This window comes from Patella vulgata, chromosome 1 (genome assembly GCF_932274485.2).
Source record: "Patella vulgata chromosome 1, xgPatVulg1.2, whole genome shotgun sequence".
Lineage (NCBI taxonomy): Eukaryota > Metazoa > Mollusca > Gastropoda > Patellidae > Patella > Patella vulgata.
The window spans coordinates 24139005-24159734 of NC_065879.2; the positions used below are offsets into that span (position 1 = coordinate 24139005).

Here is a 20730-nt window from a genome sequence, read left to right on the forward strand (position 1 = left end):
ACGAAATTTTAACTAAGATAAAATCCAAATTTTAGTAATTTGATTGGATGATATTAAATTGATTTTAGTCCTTAGCCAATCAAAATTGAAGTATCTACTAAAATTTGGATTTTATCTTTAGTTAAAATTTCGTGAAACGGGCCCCTGGTTCCCATTGCGCCGATAAAGATTAGAATCAACGGAAAGTTGAGCAAAAAAGCTACAGCCTGTGATGTTACAGCCATTTATCATGGAAGTCAATGGGCAAATAATTGCTAGTCTGAGACCAACTAGCGGCAACTAGTTGTCGTCGACATGAACGCTTTTAAAACTGGTGTCAACTCGTTTCCATGGAAATAGTATCACGTGATAAGAGACATGTGTCATGTGACTTTATAAATAAGCAATATGGAAGCGAACGAAGGCACCCACGTTTCGAATCTTAATGATGTCGACAATAATTTATTAATATAATTGTGACAGGACTGACCATGCCTGTGGAGTTAGGTCTAAATATTACGGCCACCTGCGGATTTCGTCAAGGTCACGAGATGTAAACAAGACTAGCACTTACCCTAGCCTACAATCCTCGGCAACAACTCTTGACTTTGACGAAATCTGCTGGTGGCCTTAATATTTAAACCTGACCATGCCTTTCGGGTGTTGTTTTTTTTACGGTATTCGCCATTTTGTTGATTATGTGATGAAAGAAATAACAGTCACGTGTTAAGTGTTATCGCTTAATTCTGAGTCTACATGGGCGCTCAGAATTCAGTTGCTCTCAGTTGTCCTCAGTTGTTTTAAATCCGCCTTTTCATCGCTTTGACTCAGCTCACACAAACTGGAAATAGAGAGAGGGCAAAACAAGAATATTCCACCTAACCAAAGGTTATGCACCCAATGTTCTCTTTCTACCGTAGAAGATGAATTCCATTTTCTGTTCCAGTGTCCCAGATACGAAAACTTGCGCTTAAAATATATCTACCCTACTTTAATATAATCTTGTCAATTAACCTTTGAGCTTCTTTTTAATCCGCCCGATTTTCTTGCTAAAGCAGTAGCAATGTGTACATATCATGCTCTTAAGGAAAGGGGGCACCTGCCTGGTCTATATGATCATTATACATGTATGTACATGGTTATACTTCATATTTTCATTTCATTGTTATACTTTCATTGTTATACTTTCATTGTATCACCCCAATGGTACATGTATATTATATCTCATTATATACTATTCAAAAAAAGTAGAGGATATTTGATTTTGGGGGCATAATACTAAAATATGCAAATGACTACGAAAAAAGTCACTATAGAACCTAACAGAAGAAACATTTCCAGTTACATGTGACGCCCAAACGCACCAATAGCTACCGCATGGAATGCAGGTGATGCTTGGGATCATCATGGGGGTCCAACCCAAGATTTGCACGACTCTGACTTTGAATGTTACAGTCTTCCAAGACGTTAACGTCATCAGACATGATCGATTTGGGGGTGGTTCTGTTATGGTGTGGGGAGGCATCACTGTTGCTGGAAGAACGGCTTTACATGTTGTTGCAGGGCGTGTTACAGGCCAGTACTACCGGGACAACATCTTGGCAGTTCATGTTGTGCCGTTCGCACGACGTCATGGCCGCCGTTTCATCTTCCAGGATGACAACGCAAGATGTCACAGGGCCAGGATCGTTACAGGTTACCTCCAACAACAGAACATCACCACATTACCTTGGCCAGCACTGAGTCCCGACCTCTCCCCCATCGAGCATGTCTGGGACATGCTTGGACAGAGGTTACGTCAACGTCAACAACGTCCTGCCAATGTCCAAGAACTTGCTGCTGCGTTGCAACAGGAATGGGACAATCTGGACCAAAATGACCTTAGACGTCTCATTAGGAGTATGCCACGTCGGATCAATGCTTGTTTGGCAAACAGAGGAGGATTTACCCGTTACTGACTTGGTTGTGATGCTGTGGTAACTTTGCTGTTTGACCCCGGGTATCATTTTACCCTTATAATGGTCAGCCTGTGCCTTACTTAGTCTAACGATCATTTGGAATAAATCGATGAATGTGAACTTCATTTCATTTTGTCATTTGTTTCTTCGTCAGTTTCATTAGGTGACTTTAATAACACTTAAAAATCAATTATCCCCTACTTTTTTTGAATAGTATATTTTCATTTCATTACATCATGTTATTCCAATATATTATTCCATGTAAAATATATTTTTGTATACATGTATATTGATGTATGCGTATGTTTTGTATACTGTTCTTAATAGACGTAATATGCAAATAAAAAGTTGAAGTTATACCCGTAACTGACTGAATCTAGTTGCTTTGAGTTGCACAGTTGACATACCCTCCCCCCCACCTTTAATGTTTTAACAGCTTTACGTACATATCTATGCTTACGCGTAAATCGAAATGCCTGTATTATTACTATATTTATAGGGTCCAAATACAAATAATTTTTCTAAAATGAAGATAAACCTGTTTTGAAATGTCCCTTCTGTTGACAAGAACACGTCTTGTAGGTTCGACAACGTACTCAGTAAACTATAATTCTATATTATAACTATTTGTATACATACACTATGAAAGATACCGATATCTTCAATAACCCATTGTAAGCATAAACTTTAAAAATTTCCGTACAATGCGTACATATCACGAAGTAGTAATGGTTCCACTACTGATATCGAAAAAGATCCCCTGGCAGTTGGAATTCGATAGGCGGTAGCGCCGCTGTCCGGGCTAAATTCCCCTCACAGCACACTGTATCAAGTGTATCGATTGTAGCAGCGGACAAAACAAGCCGCTGCTAAAATATTGCAGCTCGGGTAGAAGTACTTTCGTAAATCTCCTGTAGATAACGGTACGCTTAGATTTGCAAGCGACAAGAAATCCTCACAAACTACTCACAAATTATCGTGGTAATATAAATATATTTGTCTAATCAATAGTTCATTAATGGCATCCTTAAAACTAAGCAGTCTTTGATACTTATACGGATATCCCATTGTTTACCTATTGGTTGTTGTTAAAATGAATTTATACAGCCAAAGTCGTTTTGTAAGCAACATTGGGGAATCCCAAAATAAAAATATACACAGTAACATTTGCATTTTAAAATGGCTTGTCCACTTTGATTTGGGACAAAAATGAAACTTGATTTGTTTTGTGGTACTATATGTCAACGTTGAGAATCTTACATAGATAATATAATGGTATAGTGAACCGTTTTTGTTTTCCACTGTCGATAGTGAACTTTCATGTAATAGAACTCACCCAATCGCTAATCGAAATGAAACATCAACTCAAATTATTATTTATTTTGACCTCAAAGTGCTTTAGTCGCTTTAAAACATCTACATCATAAACTATATTTAATTTCCTAGAACTACTCCCACTTCAAGTCGGTTTCACGTAGCAATGTCCGGAAGACAATAACGAAGGCCAAATAATAAAACAAAAATACCCGTGTTTACGGTTACCCGATCGATCCTACCGAACCTAAACTTTTTTCCTCATTTCTCATCCCCTATAACTCGGTATAGACATGGTTTTCTCTATAAAAAATCTAACTGAAATTTCGGTATTTTTTTTAAGAAGCTTACTCAGCAATTAAACATACATTATGCAAGAGCCAAATTTGCCTATAGCAGACCTTTCTTTAGGCGTGAAATTAATGTTATCTAAATTAATAAATTAGACATTAATTAACTTATCCAGACCATATTCAACTCTCAATGCCATCGCTAGCCTGCCTTATTTAGCGGATTGGAATACATTTTTTGAAAAATAATCACGTGGATAATCGAGACTTTGTATTTTATCATATCGACTTTAGTAATAATGACCGAGGCTAGCGTAAAATTCAAAAGCTAATATCTAGGTTCAGAGTACAGTAATTTCAGCATATTCTATTTATGTTATCTAATTTTTTAACTATTATAGCGAGAACAGTCAACTCTTTATCTAATCTCACATAATGCCTCTTTAAGCTAGAAAGGCTAGGGAATAAGTAATTCAAACTCCATGAAAAAAATAGAAATAATAATAAAAATAAAAACCCTATTTTTGTGTGCAAGTAACCGTAAACATATAAGTATTTTTTTCTTGGACTAATGACACAATAACTACATTCTTTTTATATCTTTATAATGCAAAATACAATTTCAGATCAACTAGAGAAAAATATGAAGCGTGTGGAATAATAAAAAAAATGTAATTCCCTTCATCGCTTGACTGTATTTTACCCCGCATCTGCCAAACTGACGCATTAACTATCTGTTTTCCATCCGATAATGTGCGCAATAATTAAAAAAAAAAAATAAATAAATAAATAAAAAAAAAAATACATATCGAAATAATAAACCACGCCAGTTGACTCAATGACAGGCTGTATTATACAGCACGCACGTGCTAACCATTCGGCCACCCCCCCCCACCCCCACTTGTCGTTTAGTAGGTGAGAACAGCCACGACAGACTGTCTATAAAATACACAGCTACGCAGTTTACATCCTATCATTAATTAAACATATATAGATATCAAGATATTAAACATTGATTGCGCACGTAGTTTGTTAGACTAACCGCTATATAAGGACGTAACTCAGTAATTCCTAACTACTCATCTAGTCATAGAACAAGGACACACTGACAACTGCGAACCAGCAGGGTTGGATCTATATACGGTAAGTAAATATATTTTACTTAATTTAATATCATAAATCAGATTTTTTATATAATTGTTGTAAATATATGTGCGACATGAAAATATTGCAATTTAATTAGAACTTAAATACGGTAAGAAATTAAATATTAAAATCGATTTTGATATTAATGCGACTTAACAGATCATTTACATTCTTCGCATTATTTTTTTTCTTGGTATTGATGTTTCCTGTTATTCTATTTTCATCAGTGTATTTGTTTTTACATATGTGTTTATAATGATTTTGAAAGACATTGCGGACCCATGTACTTGATATGACATATATGTTTGTCTGTTATTGCGTGTAATGTCTGTGCAGTTTGTCTATTCAGACGGGTATAAATGAAATGAGGTTTAACGTCCTACTCTTCTGCTCCTATACTGGGCTAATACAGACGGGCATGCGCCATACAGTGTGCTATGAGGAAAATTTTGCCCGGGCAGCGGCACTATCGCCTACTCTTATATCGAATTCCAACTGCCAAGGGATCTTTTACGTGCATTCCAATGTATACACGTGGCCTCTGTTTTTCGTCTCATCCGAAGGACTACAGACGGGTATACATATCATCCGTGGGAAATGCGACTTAAGGAAATAGCAGACAGGTCGTTAAAGACGTCATTGTTAAAATTCGGGAAAATATTATTAGGATTATTTCGACTTAAGAATTATATACTTCCTTCTTCTTAAGTCAAATTTCCTCATCATCTGTGGGAAAGTTAACTTGAGACATTTCCAAGAAAACAATTAACCGAAATTCTGAAAACCGATGCTAACGACATTGTTACAATACATAACTATAAAAATCCATTACAATTGGTCATACCCAATGGAAAAGGCAGCCTAGCCGCCCTAGAATGCAAAAAGCGTACTATGGATGAGACACCTAGTAATTCATACTATTGGCGGAATCTTAGAATTTTTCGAAGAGCGTAGCCCCAAAGAAGGGGAACACCAAGATGAAATGCCCTTGGGACGCAGTTCCTGGTGCAATAGTGCGAAAAGATTGATATTTTCGAGTGGGGATCACGTGGCTAAGTTGGTAAGACGCTGACTCGCTAGCCTGGAGGTCGGGTTTTCGATCCCTGCATTGGCCGAGAAAGTTCATCCAGATTTTCCGGCGTGGTTCCCCCCTTGTGAGTGATGCAGGACAGAGGGCCTGACAAGGACAGCTGTCTAGTCCTTCGGATGAGACGAAAAACCGAGGTCCCGTGTATACATTGGAATGCGCGTAAAAGATCCCTTGGCAGTTGGAATTCGATATAAGAGTAGGCGATAGTGCCGCTGCCCGGACAAAAGTTCCCTCATAGCACACTGCATGGCGTATGCCCGTCTTCATTAGTCCAGCATAGGATCAGAACAGTAGGACGTTAAACCCCATTTCATTTTATTTCATTTCACTTCGATTCAAAAGCAAACTCTTAGAACTGCTAGATGAACAACAGTGTTGAGTGCCGGTCGGTTAGTAGGGAAACTGGTGTATCGTCTTTCAAATACAGCGTGATCATCACCCAAAAGAAAACTTAATTCTTTTAACATCTTTAAACAGGTCCGCTTCCAGGAATATCAGATAGATGTGATGTGATAAAACTAAGGAACGATTCCAATATATTGATAGTACTGCTAATGAGTATACGAAACAATCCAAGATATGAAAAACAGCGAGCAAATATTTTAGTAAAACTATATTATATGCATGCAAAATAATACATACAGTATTTGCTTATGCGGCCTGTATAAAATAATCCTTCTACGTTACGTTTTTAATCGTCATTTTGATCGTCATTATTGTTACGAGTAAAATGAATCCCGAATTAAAACCACCAAATTCCCCCAAATTTTCCCCATAGCAAACTGTATGACGTGTCGGAGTAGAACAGTAGGACTTTATGTTTCATTTTCGGCGTTTTATCGGTAACTTTTATATATCATTACAAAAGAATGTAGAAACAAGAATCATTTGTTTAGAAAGTGCGTTCGTGTCTAAAATGTTCAAACTGGAATGTAGAAACAAGAATCATGAATATTGTCCCATTTGGTCTTCCATAGTATGACCCGTGTTTTCCTTTGGCGTTCGTCAATGATCTCTGTGTTAAAATTATATTTGGAACGTGTTTAATTAGTTCTATCACATATGTGATAATGACTGACACCAATATTGTCCTTTAAACTATACTTAAAATTGCATTTCATTTTATTCAATCACGCGTGGAGCCGCGGTGGCTCAGTGAATAAGATTCTCGTTAACCAGGAACTCTCAGGTTCACTACCAATGTTAGCTGAGCAAGTCCCTCGAGATTTCCCAGCGCGTTTTCCCCCATGTTAGTGGTGCAGGACGGAGGCCTAGAAATACATTGTCCTTCCAGTGATTACTTATTATTACCACTGAAACATCAGAGGTAATGTACTGATCAATGATTATTCGTTGGTGATGGAAAACCGCCATAAATTAATCGTTGGTATACATAGTTTTTAAATCAATCGGAAAAGAATGGTATATACGTCTAGACCCACAGACCTTGCGGGTAGTTCAAAAATTGGATTAATCAGATTTCAGCTTCCCTATCAATTAATGGGCTTGGTTGATTTCGACCAGCTTTTTGCTATAAGATTTATTGATTGAAATTTTAATTTATCTGAATTTTTCAGCCAATTAAATGACCAAACTCGGCGGAAATATTCTAATTCTATCCTCCATAATTTAATGATGGGTTCCCAGAAAAGTATTTATCGGGTGGTTATTTCCAATAAAAAATATGGTAATTTTGGTATATATGGAAAGTAGAGATATCCAATCTTACTAGAAAAATACTGGATTCCCCGAAACACTCATGGAACGTATACAGGACAAAAATGTAAGGGTTCCCCTAATCAACAGCCCGACGATTAGGAATTTCTGCACGCGTGATGTCAAAGGTCACACGCGAACATTGAGTACTTGATGTACAAGTTGATCAACTTTATGAAGAGTTAGACGTACAACACTTTCTGAGATAAAAATGGCGGAAAAAGACGCGGGTAGTGGATATTCCGAGAATTTAATTAGGATTCGATATTTGTAGTAAATAGTAAGCGATTAAAGACAACATCGTCTTAGGTATGCAATGAATTCTCCTCTGACTTCCAAGAGAGGTAAGTCACGTGACGTAAACATGACCTGGTTTGATCGAATTTTTATAGCAGGACATTCCTTCGCAATTACAATGTTTGAGAAGGATTTGAAGCAAAGTTATGAAAAATTAATTAGTTTGAATATGTTTTTAGTCCACATATCCCATTAAATCACCCAGTTTGTACGCGGGAACCCATCTTTAAACATAAGATGGTGTAAAACAATATCCCATTTACCTTTGTAAAATATTTTCCTTTTCTGGATATAGAAGATTCTATTATTAGGAAATATTATATGATAGGTGTCTAGTACACATACAGAACAATCCTAGAATCCACAAATAGAAATGTTATTTGACATTAATTAGTTTGAATATGTTTTTAGTCCACATATACCATTAAATCACCCAGTTTGTACGCGGGAACCCATCTTTAAACATAAGATGGTGTAAAACAATATCCCATTTACCTTTGTAAAATATTTTCCTTTTCTGGATATAGAAGATTCTATTATTAGGAAATATTATATGATAGGTGTCTAGTACACATACAGAACAATCCTAGAATCCACAAATAGAAATGTTATTTGACATTCTTCATAAATCTGATGAAATAGATTCATGTATTCTCAGTTCACGAAGTAACCGTCTGATAATTCTCGTATTTCGACAAGAGTGGGTGAGAGAGAGAGAGAGAGAGAGAGAGTTGGAAGGGCAGGAGTAACTTCGGCTCAAACGTTCTACTTGGTGCTTAAAGGCTCAATACTACTCTTGTTGTAACTGAATAACATGCCCCAATCTTTATTCTGGTCAACAAATTGTACTATTTTACAATATTCTAATTAATTGATGATACAAATTTCATCGTAACACACCTAATTTAAAAAAATGGAAAAATTCAACTAAATGATTTGAAAGTCCTGACGTAAAGCTTTTCAAACGTGATTTTGGTTTTAAAATATTTTTGAACCCTCTGGACAAGTAAAATAGGATTTAATGGATAATTTACACAACAGGTAAGACACTAACACATCTAGTACTTAGAATAAGGCTATTTTTTATTTTCTGGAGCTGTCAAGCCAGCAAGAGTGTTATTGTCCCTTTAATGTCTTATTTAGGAGTGGTGGTGTGGGCGGCGCGTGGGCGGACGATTTAGTGTGCCATTGCGATTTTAATCATCATTGTATACTTAATCAATATCAACAGTAACTAGTTATTCTCCCACACGATACTACTGATAATTTTACGAAACATGAATAATTTATATGATATTTCATCGGACAATAAAGGTACGCCATCGGTTAGCTAATTGCCGCCACGGGAATACAGCCGTAAACTGAAATCCAGTTTGTTTACATTGACAACATAAAAATGCTCTACAAATAGCTTACACTGATTTTAGATGTTCGTTGTCGAAAAAAGAAACATCAAACAGGAAAATATGAAAGGGGTCCACTAGTCCGCGGGTGCACTAGTCCGCCGTTTTAGGTCATGTTTTGTCATGGTCAAAGGTCACGATCAGACCGGGAAGTCAAAATATTGTTACATGGGTATCAAAAGAACCAGCGAATATTAGAAGATATCGATCAATCGAAACAGCTACCAGGGTTTGAAAAATGCAAGACATATATGGATATCACATAAATCATAATACAGCGGATGATAAAACCTAAATTCAAATACCCCAGATCGGTGCCTATCTTGTCAGTGTGGGTGCGTTACATTTCATTGTGAGGGTGGGTATGTTATGCCAATGTGGGTGCGTGATGTCATTGTCAGGGTGGGTTCACCGTTACGTTTCATTGCCAACGTAGGTGTGTTGTTACATTTCATTGTTAGGTTGGTTGCTTTATGTCAGAGTGGGCGCATTATGTCATTGTCAGGGTGGGTGTGTTATGTCATTGTCAGCGTGGGTGTGTTACATTTCATTGTTAGGGTGGATGCGTTAGTATTATTGTCAGAGTTCGATTTTTCAATCGAAAAAATGACAATAATAGATATCGGCGGACTAGTGCACTCGCGGACTAGTGAGCATTCGCCGAAAAGATGATGACCTTGCACTTGGATATTTATGCACTTTAAAGAGTGATATAAGGGAATGTTTGTTTGAAACGATAGATAATATCGATGCAGATTTTGTGATGATGTGGCAATTATCTCATCAGACATAAATGATTGTCATCTAGTAGGGAAGGTCAATTTTGAGATCATATTATTGATAACTGCGATGTCGAAGAAATCGGGTATTTTAAACTCAATTTCATCACAAATACACGTTTCTCAGTTGAGTAGTTCACATAACGAACGAAATAAATTGACAAATCTTTAACGGTCATGGTCCAAATATTTCTACAGACACACAATACTTAAATAGAGATGACTGATATAGTTAATAGTATTGACTTTTGAAAAACTTTTAGGCGCCTCCGTTCGTACTCTGTTTTAAATTAAAAACTGTGTTCATGAAAGAACCAGAACTATCAAAATAAAATGTCAATAGGAAAGGGTGGACACCCGACTAATTTTGACACACACAAGAAAAACACAATTTGCCGAATTACTGTAGACTTCTGGGCGCCATATTAAACGATATAATAGTTTAATGCATTCATTTAACAAAGGGTGGGGCTTCAACCGGGTCCCCTTAGAACTTTGCTAAAAGATGATCGGCTGACGGTGTTCATTATACCCTCATGACCACGATTGTGACTGAGATTTTGCGCGAACTGAGAGTAGTGGCGACTTGAAGAGAGGGCAGGGGGAGGGGGTCTATTTTTCAAAATTTTCTGGGGGAGGTCCCCCATACCCTCCACAATGATTCCCTACTTTGGCGCTCGTGAGTGGGCTTCGTCGAGGTTCGGTCGTTTGACACTTTATCTCAACGATCAGTGCCTGAAATACTGCCAGGCTGCATTCCCGGCAGCCTGTTTTTTCTAAAAATTTCTGGGGGAGGCCCCCCTACCCGTAGTTGAAGCTCGTACCTTTGCCTCCTTAACCTTGGACTTTGCCCTAGCTTTGCCCCTCCAACCACCGGCGACTGGCGCCGCCACTGACTGAGAGTGTAGTTGCCTGCATTTCACCTCGACAACACTGCGCTCTATAGAATTTTTGCTCTTAGTTAGTGCGTAACAAGGTCTTCGTTATGTTTGAAGGGGCTATTACCCATCTTTTGTAACAATATAGAAAGAGGCCCCCTTTAACATAGGCTAAAGGGATAACCTTCCTTAGATTTAAATACCAACTGATTTTGAATAAAAAAATAAATGCTTGGCCAACACAGGGCAACTGGACAATGGGGACACTTGAATGCCGAACAATATAAGACTGTAGTAATTTTGCAAAAATAAAATGAAATGGTTTTGAACATCTTAGGATGCTTTCCTGCATCAAGGCGGACAGACGCCATGCAGTGCTATTGAGGGAAATCTTGTCCAGCATCTTTAATGTGCTACTAATGATATACCTCGGTTTACCGTTCCATATGTATACCCGAATAATAATGAACTCGTGTGATACTCAAAGATGGTGTTTTGTATTGTCTCGTTATCTTTCGCTGACCTTTCTTAATAAGTTCAGGTATCAAAACAAGACAATAAAAGCTAAAACTATTAAATTTAATAGACGTCAACAACGTCTTGCCAATGTCCAATAACATGCTGCTGCGTTGCAACAGAAATGGGACAATCTGGACCAAAATGACCTTAGACGTCTCATTAGGAGTATGCCACGTCGGATCAATGCTTGTTTGGCAAACAGAGGAGGATTTACCCGTTACTGACTTGGTTGTGATGCTGTGGTAACTTTGCTGTTTGACCCCGGGTATCATTTTACCCTTATAATTGTCAGTCTGTGCCTTACTTAGTCTAACGATCATTTGGAATAAATCGATGAATGTGAACTTCATTTCATTTTGTCATTTGTTTCTTCGTCAGTTTCATTTGGTGACTTTAATAACACTTAAAAATCAAATATCCCCTACTTTTTTTGAATAGTATAGATGTACGAATACCAATCATAAAATCACATTTATGTATATTCGATTTAGAAAGTCCAGAATATGTATTACATCAATCTAATTTCAATGCATATTACGGCAAATCGAATTTGTTTTTTGGTCTTTTTTACAAACAGGCAGAGATCTCTATGATTTTATACAGAAATGAAATGAAATGGGGTTTAACGTCCTACTGTTCTGCTCCTATACTGGGCTAATGAAGACGGGCATCCGCCATACAGTGTGCTATGAGGGAAATTTTGCCCGGACAGCGGCACTATCGCCTACTCTTATATCGAATTCCAACTGCCAGGGGATCTTTTACGTGCATTCCAATATATACACGGAACCTCGGTTTTTCGTCTCATCCGAAAGGACTAGACAGCTGTCCTTGTCAGACCCTCCGTTTTGCACCACTGACAAGGGGAAACCACGTCGGAAAATCTCGATGAACTTTCTCGGCCAATGCAGGGATCGAACACCCGACCTCCAGGCAAGCGAGCCAGCGTCTTAACCAACTAGCCACCGTGGCTCCCTATGATTTTATACAATTTTATGTCTCTTTAAATATAATTTATGTCAATTATGTGGTGTATCATTGTTTTGGGTTTTTGTTATTGTTGGACCTTGTACTATTATGATAATCCATTGACATAACCGTTTTTTCTTGTTAACAAATTTATGTTTATTGTATTATTCTGTCAGGGCCGTAACTAGCTCAGAGCAACGGGGGTGGGGGGGTGTTCTCGGGGGTGCTGTAATATTAACGGACAATGTATATCTATTTTTTATGGTCGAAAATTTTTTTCACAGGGGGGGGTGGGGTGGCGAAACTATTTGCGGGGGGGGGGGGGGGGTCGCCCGCCCTGCGCCCCCCCCCCCTTTGTTACGGGCCTGTATTCTGTACCATTGTTTGTTTTATTGTTTTTATTGTTGGACCTTCTACTGTTGGACCTATTGATAATTGATTAAATTAATCAATTTCTACTAAACAAATTTATCCCCATTGTATTTACGGAGCCTGGCAGTGCATGTGTGCTTATGCAACAGTTAAGCGAAATCAAAGACGATTTTCTGAGGTGGATTACGTGACGTTGCTCTGAGGTGGTGCAGGTGCGTATCCAAGGTGGGGGTGATGTCTGATATCCGGACCCTGCCCAAGGGGGCATTTTGTTGGAACAAACAAACGTGCGAACCATTAACGCCATTTTGACTCACTCCACTCGCCTGTGTATGTATGTAACTACACGGCCAGGAACATTCACATCACACTGAGCTTTCTGGGTTCTCTGGACTATTTCACCAGCAAAGGAAATATACTATATATTGGCTCCGAAATAATATATACCTTTTTAGGGTAGACCTCTCCCACCATCGCCAAACATATACTCCCGTGAAAAGAAAAATGGAGGAAACAAAAAACGGCTATAACGTTGTGTAATTTAATGTAATAATCATTTTACATCCCCGAGGCTTTCTACCTCCCCCATAAATGTCTAAACGAAACGTCCTATGTCGTACACCAATCATGTAACTTCATTCTGGACAGATACATAAATATTAAATTGTTGAAATGGAATAAAATGGGGTTTTATGTCCTACTCCAAATGTCGGGGTTGATTTTATGCGCATGACAATGTGTACACGGGACTTCGTCCCATCCGAACGTATAGAAGCTCTTTTTCCAACCAGCACTACTGACAAGGAGCAAGAACGATAGAAAACCCCGAGAAAATTTATTGGCCTATACTGGGATTGAAACCTAGACGTGACCTAGACCTATATTCACTGATTCAATAAATTTTGATAAACATGTTTACAACAATCTAACGCTTTAAAACAATCGAAATGACCTTGACACTTCCATTGTCGCCAATCTCGCCCGTAAAGTGATAATTATTATCTTTTAATTTAACATATGCTGTAAAGTGGTTAACATTTACAAATATGATTAAATTAAAATTAATCCACACCAAAGTTATTAACTATTGATTGTGGGATAATGTCCTTCAAGGAAATAATCCCAGAGTCAAGAATTTCTTAACAGGGCAAAATGGAATTGGGATTAAGGCAATTATGAAAGGATAAAGTAAGCAAAAAAAAAAAATGTTGCCGATAAGGCTATTTTAGGTCTAGTCGTATTCTGGATATGAGATTTCAAATATACCGGATCACTATTAACCATTTGACGACTGCATCATTGATTCCGCTATTGGGTTGAACCGGCGATGGGGCTGCATGTGGCAACGTCTTTTGCCAAAAAGCATGCACTAGGAGGTTCATAGAAGCCGTGTAATAACTCAAACTGGGAGTAGTATATTAAAACTGAAATATATATATACGTCACCCATCTTGCAACCTTGTTATTCTTCGCGTCAAAATCGTGAACATTAACCAATGCATAGCAGAATATTGCAGAGAAACTAATTGCGTGACAAACGAGGCAATCAGCACGGATACAATGTAAACATTACTGTTTAGAGACAAACAATACTTTCATCGTTATTATACCTTATAGAGCGGGAGCCCAGTGGGGTAACCTAGCTGAAAAGTGTATCAATTTTCTCCTATATGGTACCAATGCATGATGTAAGTCTGTCGGGTGTCTGGTGGTGGGTGTGGTATTCCACGTCCAAAATGCCATGCTCCCCAATTAGGCTAGATTAGCTCAAAAGTGTACCACACGAAAATCTTACTGCAGTGTACCGTACATCTTCAGGTGTTACAAAATCACTCTGACAGACATTTCTAGTGGTGGGGTACCCCTGACAGAGCTATGTAATTGCCAGACATTTGTATCCCTGACAAGAGTTATCTAATTTCCAGGCCATAGCTAGGCTAGATTAGCTGAAGTCTGTACCACCTAAAACAGCTTTGGAGTTGTTCAGTACTACCACAGGAATCATGAATGACCACCACCAGAAACCCGACAGACTTACATTCTGATGATACCAGTTATACATGCATTGATACCATATAGGTGAAAATGGATATACTTTTCAGCTAGGTTGACCCTCTGGGCTCCTGGTCTATTAAATCACTGTCCAAAGTTTTAGGGAAGACCCCAGAGTAAACCAAGGGCTGTCATGTTGCTGTACTTGGGATAGATTTAATTAAACGGGGAGAATAGACACACTCCTTCAAAAGCTCAAGTATCAAAAGCCAATCCAACAATGGATGCGTAACCAGGTGCCAGTTTCACAAGGCATTCTCAGAATTAAGTTAAGAATTAACTCAACTTTCAATCACTGTTTATAAGAAATATCTTTAATCCAGAAACACAAACAGTTGCACATAGTTTCTTATTGATGTATTTGATACACTGAAACAATAAACGTCTAATAAAGGGCTATATCTTAGTTAAAATAAGGTGAACAATTTTGAGTAAATTCTTAAGTCTGAGAATGTTTTGTGAAACCGGGACCAGATGTAGGAATTTATTGGTAACGTAACCAGGTGTAGGAATGTATTATTATTGGTAACTTAACCAGGTGTAGGAATTTATTGGTAACGTAAACAGATGTAAGATTTTATTGGTAACCTAACCAGATGTGGGAATTTATTGGGGTTCTGTGTCCATTTGAATACTTATAAAACTGACAGCATTTTATTGATTTCTGCCGCAGTAATTAACACTCGGTACTCTTCCTTTTTCCTGTAATTACAGATGACGTCCACGTGTTGCCTAGTACTATTAGTTGTATGTGTAGTTTTGCTGGCGGGAGTTTGGAGTGACTGCGATATTGGATTAAATGGAGGTATGTATATGTATATAAGTACGAATTATAGTCGCTCTCTAAGTTTATTTTTGCACGCGCTATGACATCAATCACACAGATGACTTTTGTTTGTCACAGTGCTTTAAGTATTTTAATAATACATTGTTGTTTGCGGGATCTTTCGTGGAATGCTAATTAACAAGGCAGGTCATATAGTATAACTGTCGGTTTTTTTTCCCAGTTTCCTTTTATAGCTCATTTTCAGTTTCTCACGAATTCCCTGTAAGATTATGCGCTTTAGAAGTCAGATGCAGGGGCGGATTGGGCCGCCCGAAGGGCCGGTCGGACAAAAAGTGAAAAAAATAATTCTGTCCAATTCGCCTAAAAAACCTATGGGGGGGGGGGGGGTATTGGACCGGTCATGGAGCGATGATGATCATGTATGTGGCCGGTGGCTTTAACAAGCTGCCACGCCATCACTGGAGTCTGGAATGGGCTGGTATAATAGACTTTCTGGGCCGGGTGTGCTGGGTGTGGGCATTCCGAATTTCATCCGAAAATTTCATCGGATTCACTCGACACTGTCGCCCGCAAATTTACTAATTATTAAGTCACCTGCACCCTGTTTGTGGGGATACGCCAGAAACGTCTGCCGATGGTTCGTAACTCAAAAAAAAATTCAAATTTAAGGTCTCGGCAAAATTTGATGATAGCTGGTCTGCTGGCTGAATATGAGTGCGAGACGATTTCCTGAGGTTGGTGTTTTTTAACCAGTTAAATTCTCTTGAATCTTGACGATACAATGATAATACGTTAATTAATAATATGACGATACGATAATTTCACAGGTTGATGGTTGTAAATTACTTGCAGGTCGGGGTTTTGGCCTAAATTAATCGATTTATGAGATATATTATTTGACAGATATTATAATCAGATATGCCACCAAATCGCATATTTGGGGTTCATTTTTCAAAATTTTCCCGGGGGAAAGCCCCGGACCCGGACAACGCGGTCCGTAAAAGGGACGCTCCGACACGGGAGCCCGGGTGGTCCCCGGCCCCAATCCGCCCCTGGTTTGTTTTTTCTTTACCGCTGTTCTTGGAACCAGGACTATCTTGGATATAAATACATGCTCGATTTCATTGAATTTCGATATGAAGAATTGTATATTTCATATTGATATTTTCAGGAAAGAATTTTTGTGAAATTGGAGGTGTAAAATTAAGAATAAATGAAACAAGAGTATTAAGTAGAACGTGTAAAGAATGTATGTGCTCTAAAGAATACTGGATTTGTTGTGGGTAAGTATTTTATTTTACTTTTGGACAGTTTTTTTTGTATATTGAACAGTTGATCAATTATATACTCTTCAAAAAAAAGTAGGGGATATTCAGAAACAATACAAAACTGCGGAAATGCACTGCTGTTTTTATTAGAGGTAACCAGTGTATGTTAATAACAGGTCAATTGCCTACACATGAACATAAACAGTTCATATGGGCGGCTTATCCGACGGCCCTATTTCACTCGCAAAAAGATACACTGTCAAAAGTGAAAATGGACGTTTTTGATTTTTTCTCTTAATGTCATTGATAATGAGTAATTGCTCTACCAATCCTCTGACTTTCAGCAATTCGCCGTGGCATGCTCCTAATCAACCGTCCCACTTCTCTTGCAGTGCCACGGTCAATTCCTGCAGTGTTGTCGGTTGACGTTGACGTTGATCTCCCGATCAAATTAAATGTAACACACTAAAGCAAAGATACGCTAAACTGTAAATCTTATGCAAGAAAGCACACATGGATAGGATAAACCAGCAAGCGGCAGTGTTCATCAACCCTTCCTTGAAGTGTCAAATTTTTTTGTTTTTGTTTATCTTTATGATTTATTTTTCAGAATGGGCTACCGGGATGCGTCAGTGAAGGAAAGAGGGTGTTTTATCAAGATCTATGAGAATTGCTGTTATCAATTTGTGAAAACCTATAATGAAAACATTCCATGTTCCAGTATGCAATGTTTACAAAGATCACACAAGTGAATTAAGTCTCTTTCTACGTAGACGGTATAGTGTGAGATGTCTACCGTATGCAGTGTTCTAATATTCAAAAGTACCGGGGTCGTTTGCTAGAAATATATAAAGGACGTATCTTCTTCGTTATGTAGCGCTAAACTTTCGATTACAACCACGTTGCCTTCTGTACCATTAAATTTTCATTCTGGCATGGGAAGCGGAAGTCGGTCGATGTATCTGTTTTAGTATCGTATTTGAAAGTTTAAAAATGAAAAAAAATATTTTTCCAATCTTAATTATAAAATAATATATCGACCCAACAAAACAATTGAATACATTGACACTTTTATTTTTCACCCAAATGAAAAGCTGCTGCGATTGTTCTATGGCTCATCTTAACATGGTTTTGTGTTTCAAATCTCCATTAACTTTGTGTTGGGTAAGACTGCCCACACAGGCGTGTCTCCAAAAATGTGATCTGAACCTCCTCTGCTCAAATTCCTGTACACGTCCCAGTCACTAAGATAAAGTCCACTGTGGCATCGATCTTTAGAAAACCTCATCTGATTAATATTCAGAACTCTATTTCGTTTCGTATAACAATATTACACTTTTGTCTGCCTACACTCAAATGTGCAGGTGATCTATGACTGAATAACGTAGATTATTATGATGAACTTTTTTTTTTTTTTTAGTTCTTTACGTCTCTGTAGGTATCTCACTATTTCTAGAACACTCGATTTCTCTTCGCTATTGCGTTATTTATAATCTTGACATATTCCTATTTACTATAAAATGATCTTGATTTCACCCTTTCCTAATGAATTGATGTATCTGTGCTGCCCATCCCAAGCCATACTCTATATAGTGTTTATGCTGTCACAGATGCCATTTAATTGTGACCTCTCCTTCCCCACCCCATACTTTATATTTTATGTTTTTTCAGGTGCCATTTAATGTAGGTTTCCATCTTATATCTTTCCAAGTCATTAACCGTTACTTTTATATAGGATGTGTTCCGTTGGGTGTAAAAATAATTCAGTGATTCATTTATCCTTAATCAAATCAAAGGTTAAAGAATAAGTAGGGTAATGAGCTGAACAGGGATGTCTAATGAGAATCTAATTCCCCTGTCCGCTGCAAATAAACTGCTAAAGCTGCACAGATTTAAATCATAATACCTTTATAAAAGGAAAGTTAACGATATTAGCCGGAAAAGCCTCTGTCGGGGAACATGTCTCGCACCGCATTGCACACGTAGATATTGAAATAAAAATTACCAGACGCTAAAACCCCATGCTATTTTAACTGATATACGTGTCATTACCCATCCTGACTTTGCGTTCATGGAAATAAAATAAAATGGAGTTTAACGTGTAACTGCTAAACCAACATGAAGAAAGAAATTTTGTCCGACAGCGGCGTTTCCTGTTACTCTTCTTTGAATTTCGTATCATAAGGCCTGTCATTGAGTCAACTGGCGTGGTTTCGAATCCCTGGTTGTACGTGACAAGGAGTAGGGTCGCCTGTCAACCTCGTGGGTTTTCTCCGGGTCCTCCGGTTTCCTCCCACTGCTAAAGACCCCTATGCGCAAGCGAATTATTGAAATAAAATTGAACCATGTGTTAGTCCCGAAAGGACCTAGTTTGTGTCGAGTGGACGTTAAACCCCATTTCTCTCTCTCTCTTTCAATTTCATCTACATGGGGTTCTTTTAAAGCACGCCAGTGTGTACCCTGGACCTCGGTTTTTCGTCCCATCTGAATTCAGAATAAGAGTAGGCCATTTCGCCACTGTCCGGACAAAATCTGGATGGAGTAGAAAAGTAGGACGTTAAACCCCATTTTATTTCATAACTTGCAACTACTACAATGGATGATTGATTGGTCTGTGCGTATATGATATCTATATTGTTGCATAAAGCCCTCTGTAGACCGACTAACAAATGTTTTATATATTTTAAAATTTCCCGCAAACGAAGAATGTTCAACACAACCGACCAGCATTTGTTCAAAAGAGACCGATGTTATTTTCATATGAAATCCAACATACACCGACAAACTTTTGTCGGAAAACATTGTTCGGCCAACAAATGTTAGCCGGTCTGCGGTGGGCTTTAGCCAAATGTAACACATTAGATGATACTTCATTCATTATCTTGTATTGACATTCTGTTGTAAACTTTATTTGCAGTGGTTAACAGGGCCTCCCACGACGTCATATTATGTACTAATCATTTATGTGCCTGAATTAAATGAAAAATGAATAAAATAGGTTTTCCGCTAACTCTTAATGCATCCCCATTTATTACCTAAATTTAGGTGGTTTATACTCTATAATTGTATTTAATCATACTTTTAATCTGGACAATATAAATAATTGTATATCACATTAACTTTATATAGATCTAAATATATATATTATATGTAAAAAGTGTTCAAGTTGATTTGGGATTGAATGGTAGTTATTTTCGAAGAGCAGACAAATTGTCTGAAAATATATTTTGATATGATTTTAAGTAACGATATTGTAAAACTACACATTTTGAACTTTCAATTATACTCAGTTAATATGAATGTAAATAATTATTCATTGGAGATTACTTATTGATATTAATGAAAGCTCAATTGAATATTTTCCTGTGGCTGTATGAGTGCGTGACATTGTTATTCCTATAACGTACTTGAGAACAATTAAACGCTGTTATAATAATGCCAATTGTTAAATTAGTTAATGTATATAACGGATAACTTGTAGTTATGTTGAACAGACATTGTCAGCGTCACGTATTTCAACTGTGGTTAGTATAATGTAATGTAAAATAGTGACGTCAATGTTATAAAATAGCACTTCCTCTTCTTTCATTTGTTATCAATAGTGCGTATATAACTTATTTATTTTATATGATTTTCACCATTATTTTACAAAATGCACATAGCAGACCCAGTGCCGGACTGGGCCCACCTGTCCACCTGTCCGTGACAGGTGGACCGAAACTCATTAAAAAAAAAAGTGGGCCTAAGCCTATAAAGAAAAAAGAAAAAAGAGAAAGAAAAAAGAAAAGAGAAAGAAAGGAGAGGAGGAGGAAAGAAAAGAAAGAAGGAAGGAGAGGACAGGAGACAGACAGGACAGGAGAAAGAAAAGATAGGAAAAAAATGACAGACAACACAAAAGAAGAAGTGTACATAT

General features: G+C 37.7%; 1 long non-coding RNA gene across 1 annotated transcript; it reads left to right on the forward strand.

The window, feature by feature from the left end:
* The first annotated feature begins 4550 nt into the window (after positions 1-4550).
* LOC126829928 (uncharacterized) lies at positions 4551-20399 on the forward strand. The gene is made up of 4 exons (XR_007683594.2): positions 4551-4684; positions 15477-15567; positions 16721-16832; positions 17428-20399. It is a non-coding gene; the product is annotated as an uncharacterized LOC126829928 (long non-coding RNA).
* The last annotated feature ends 331 nt before the right edge of the window (positions 20400-20730 follow it).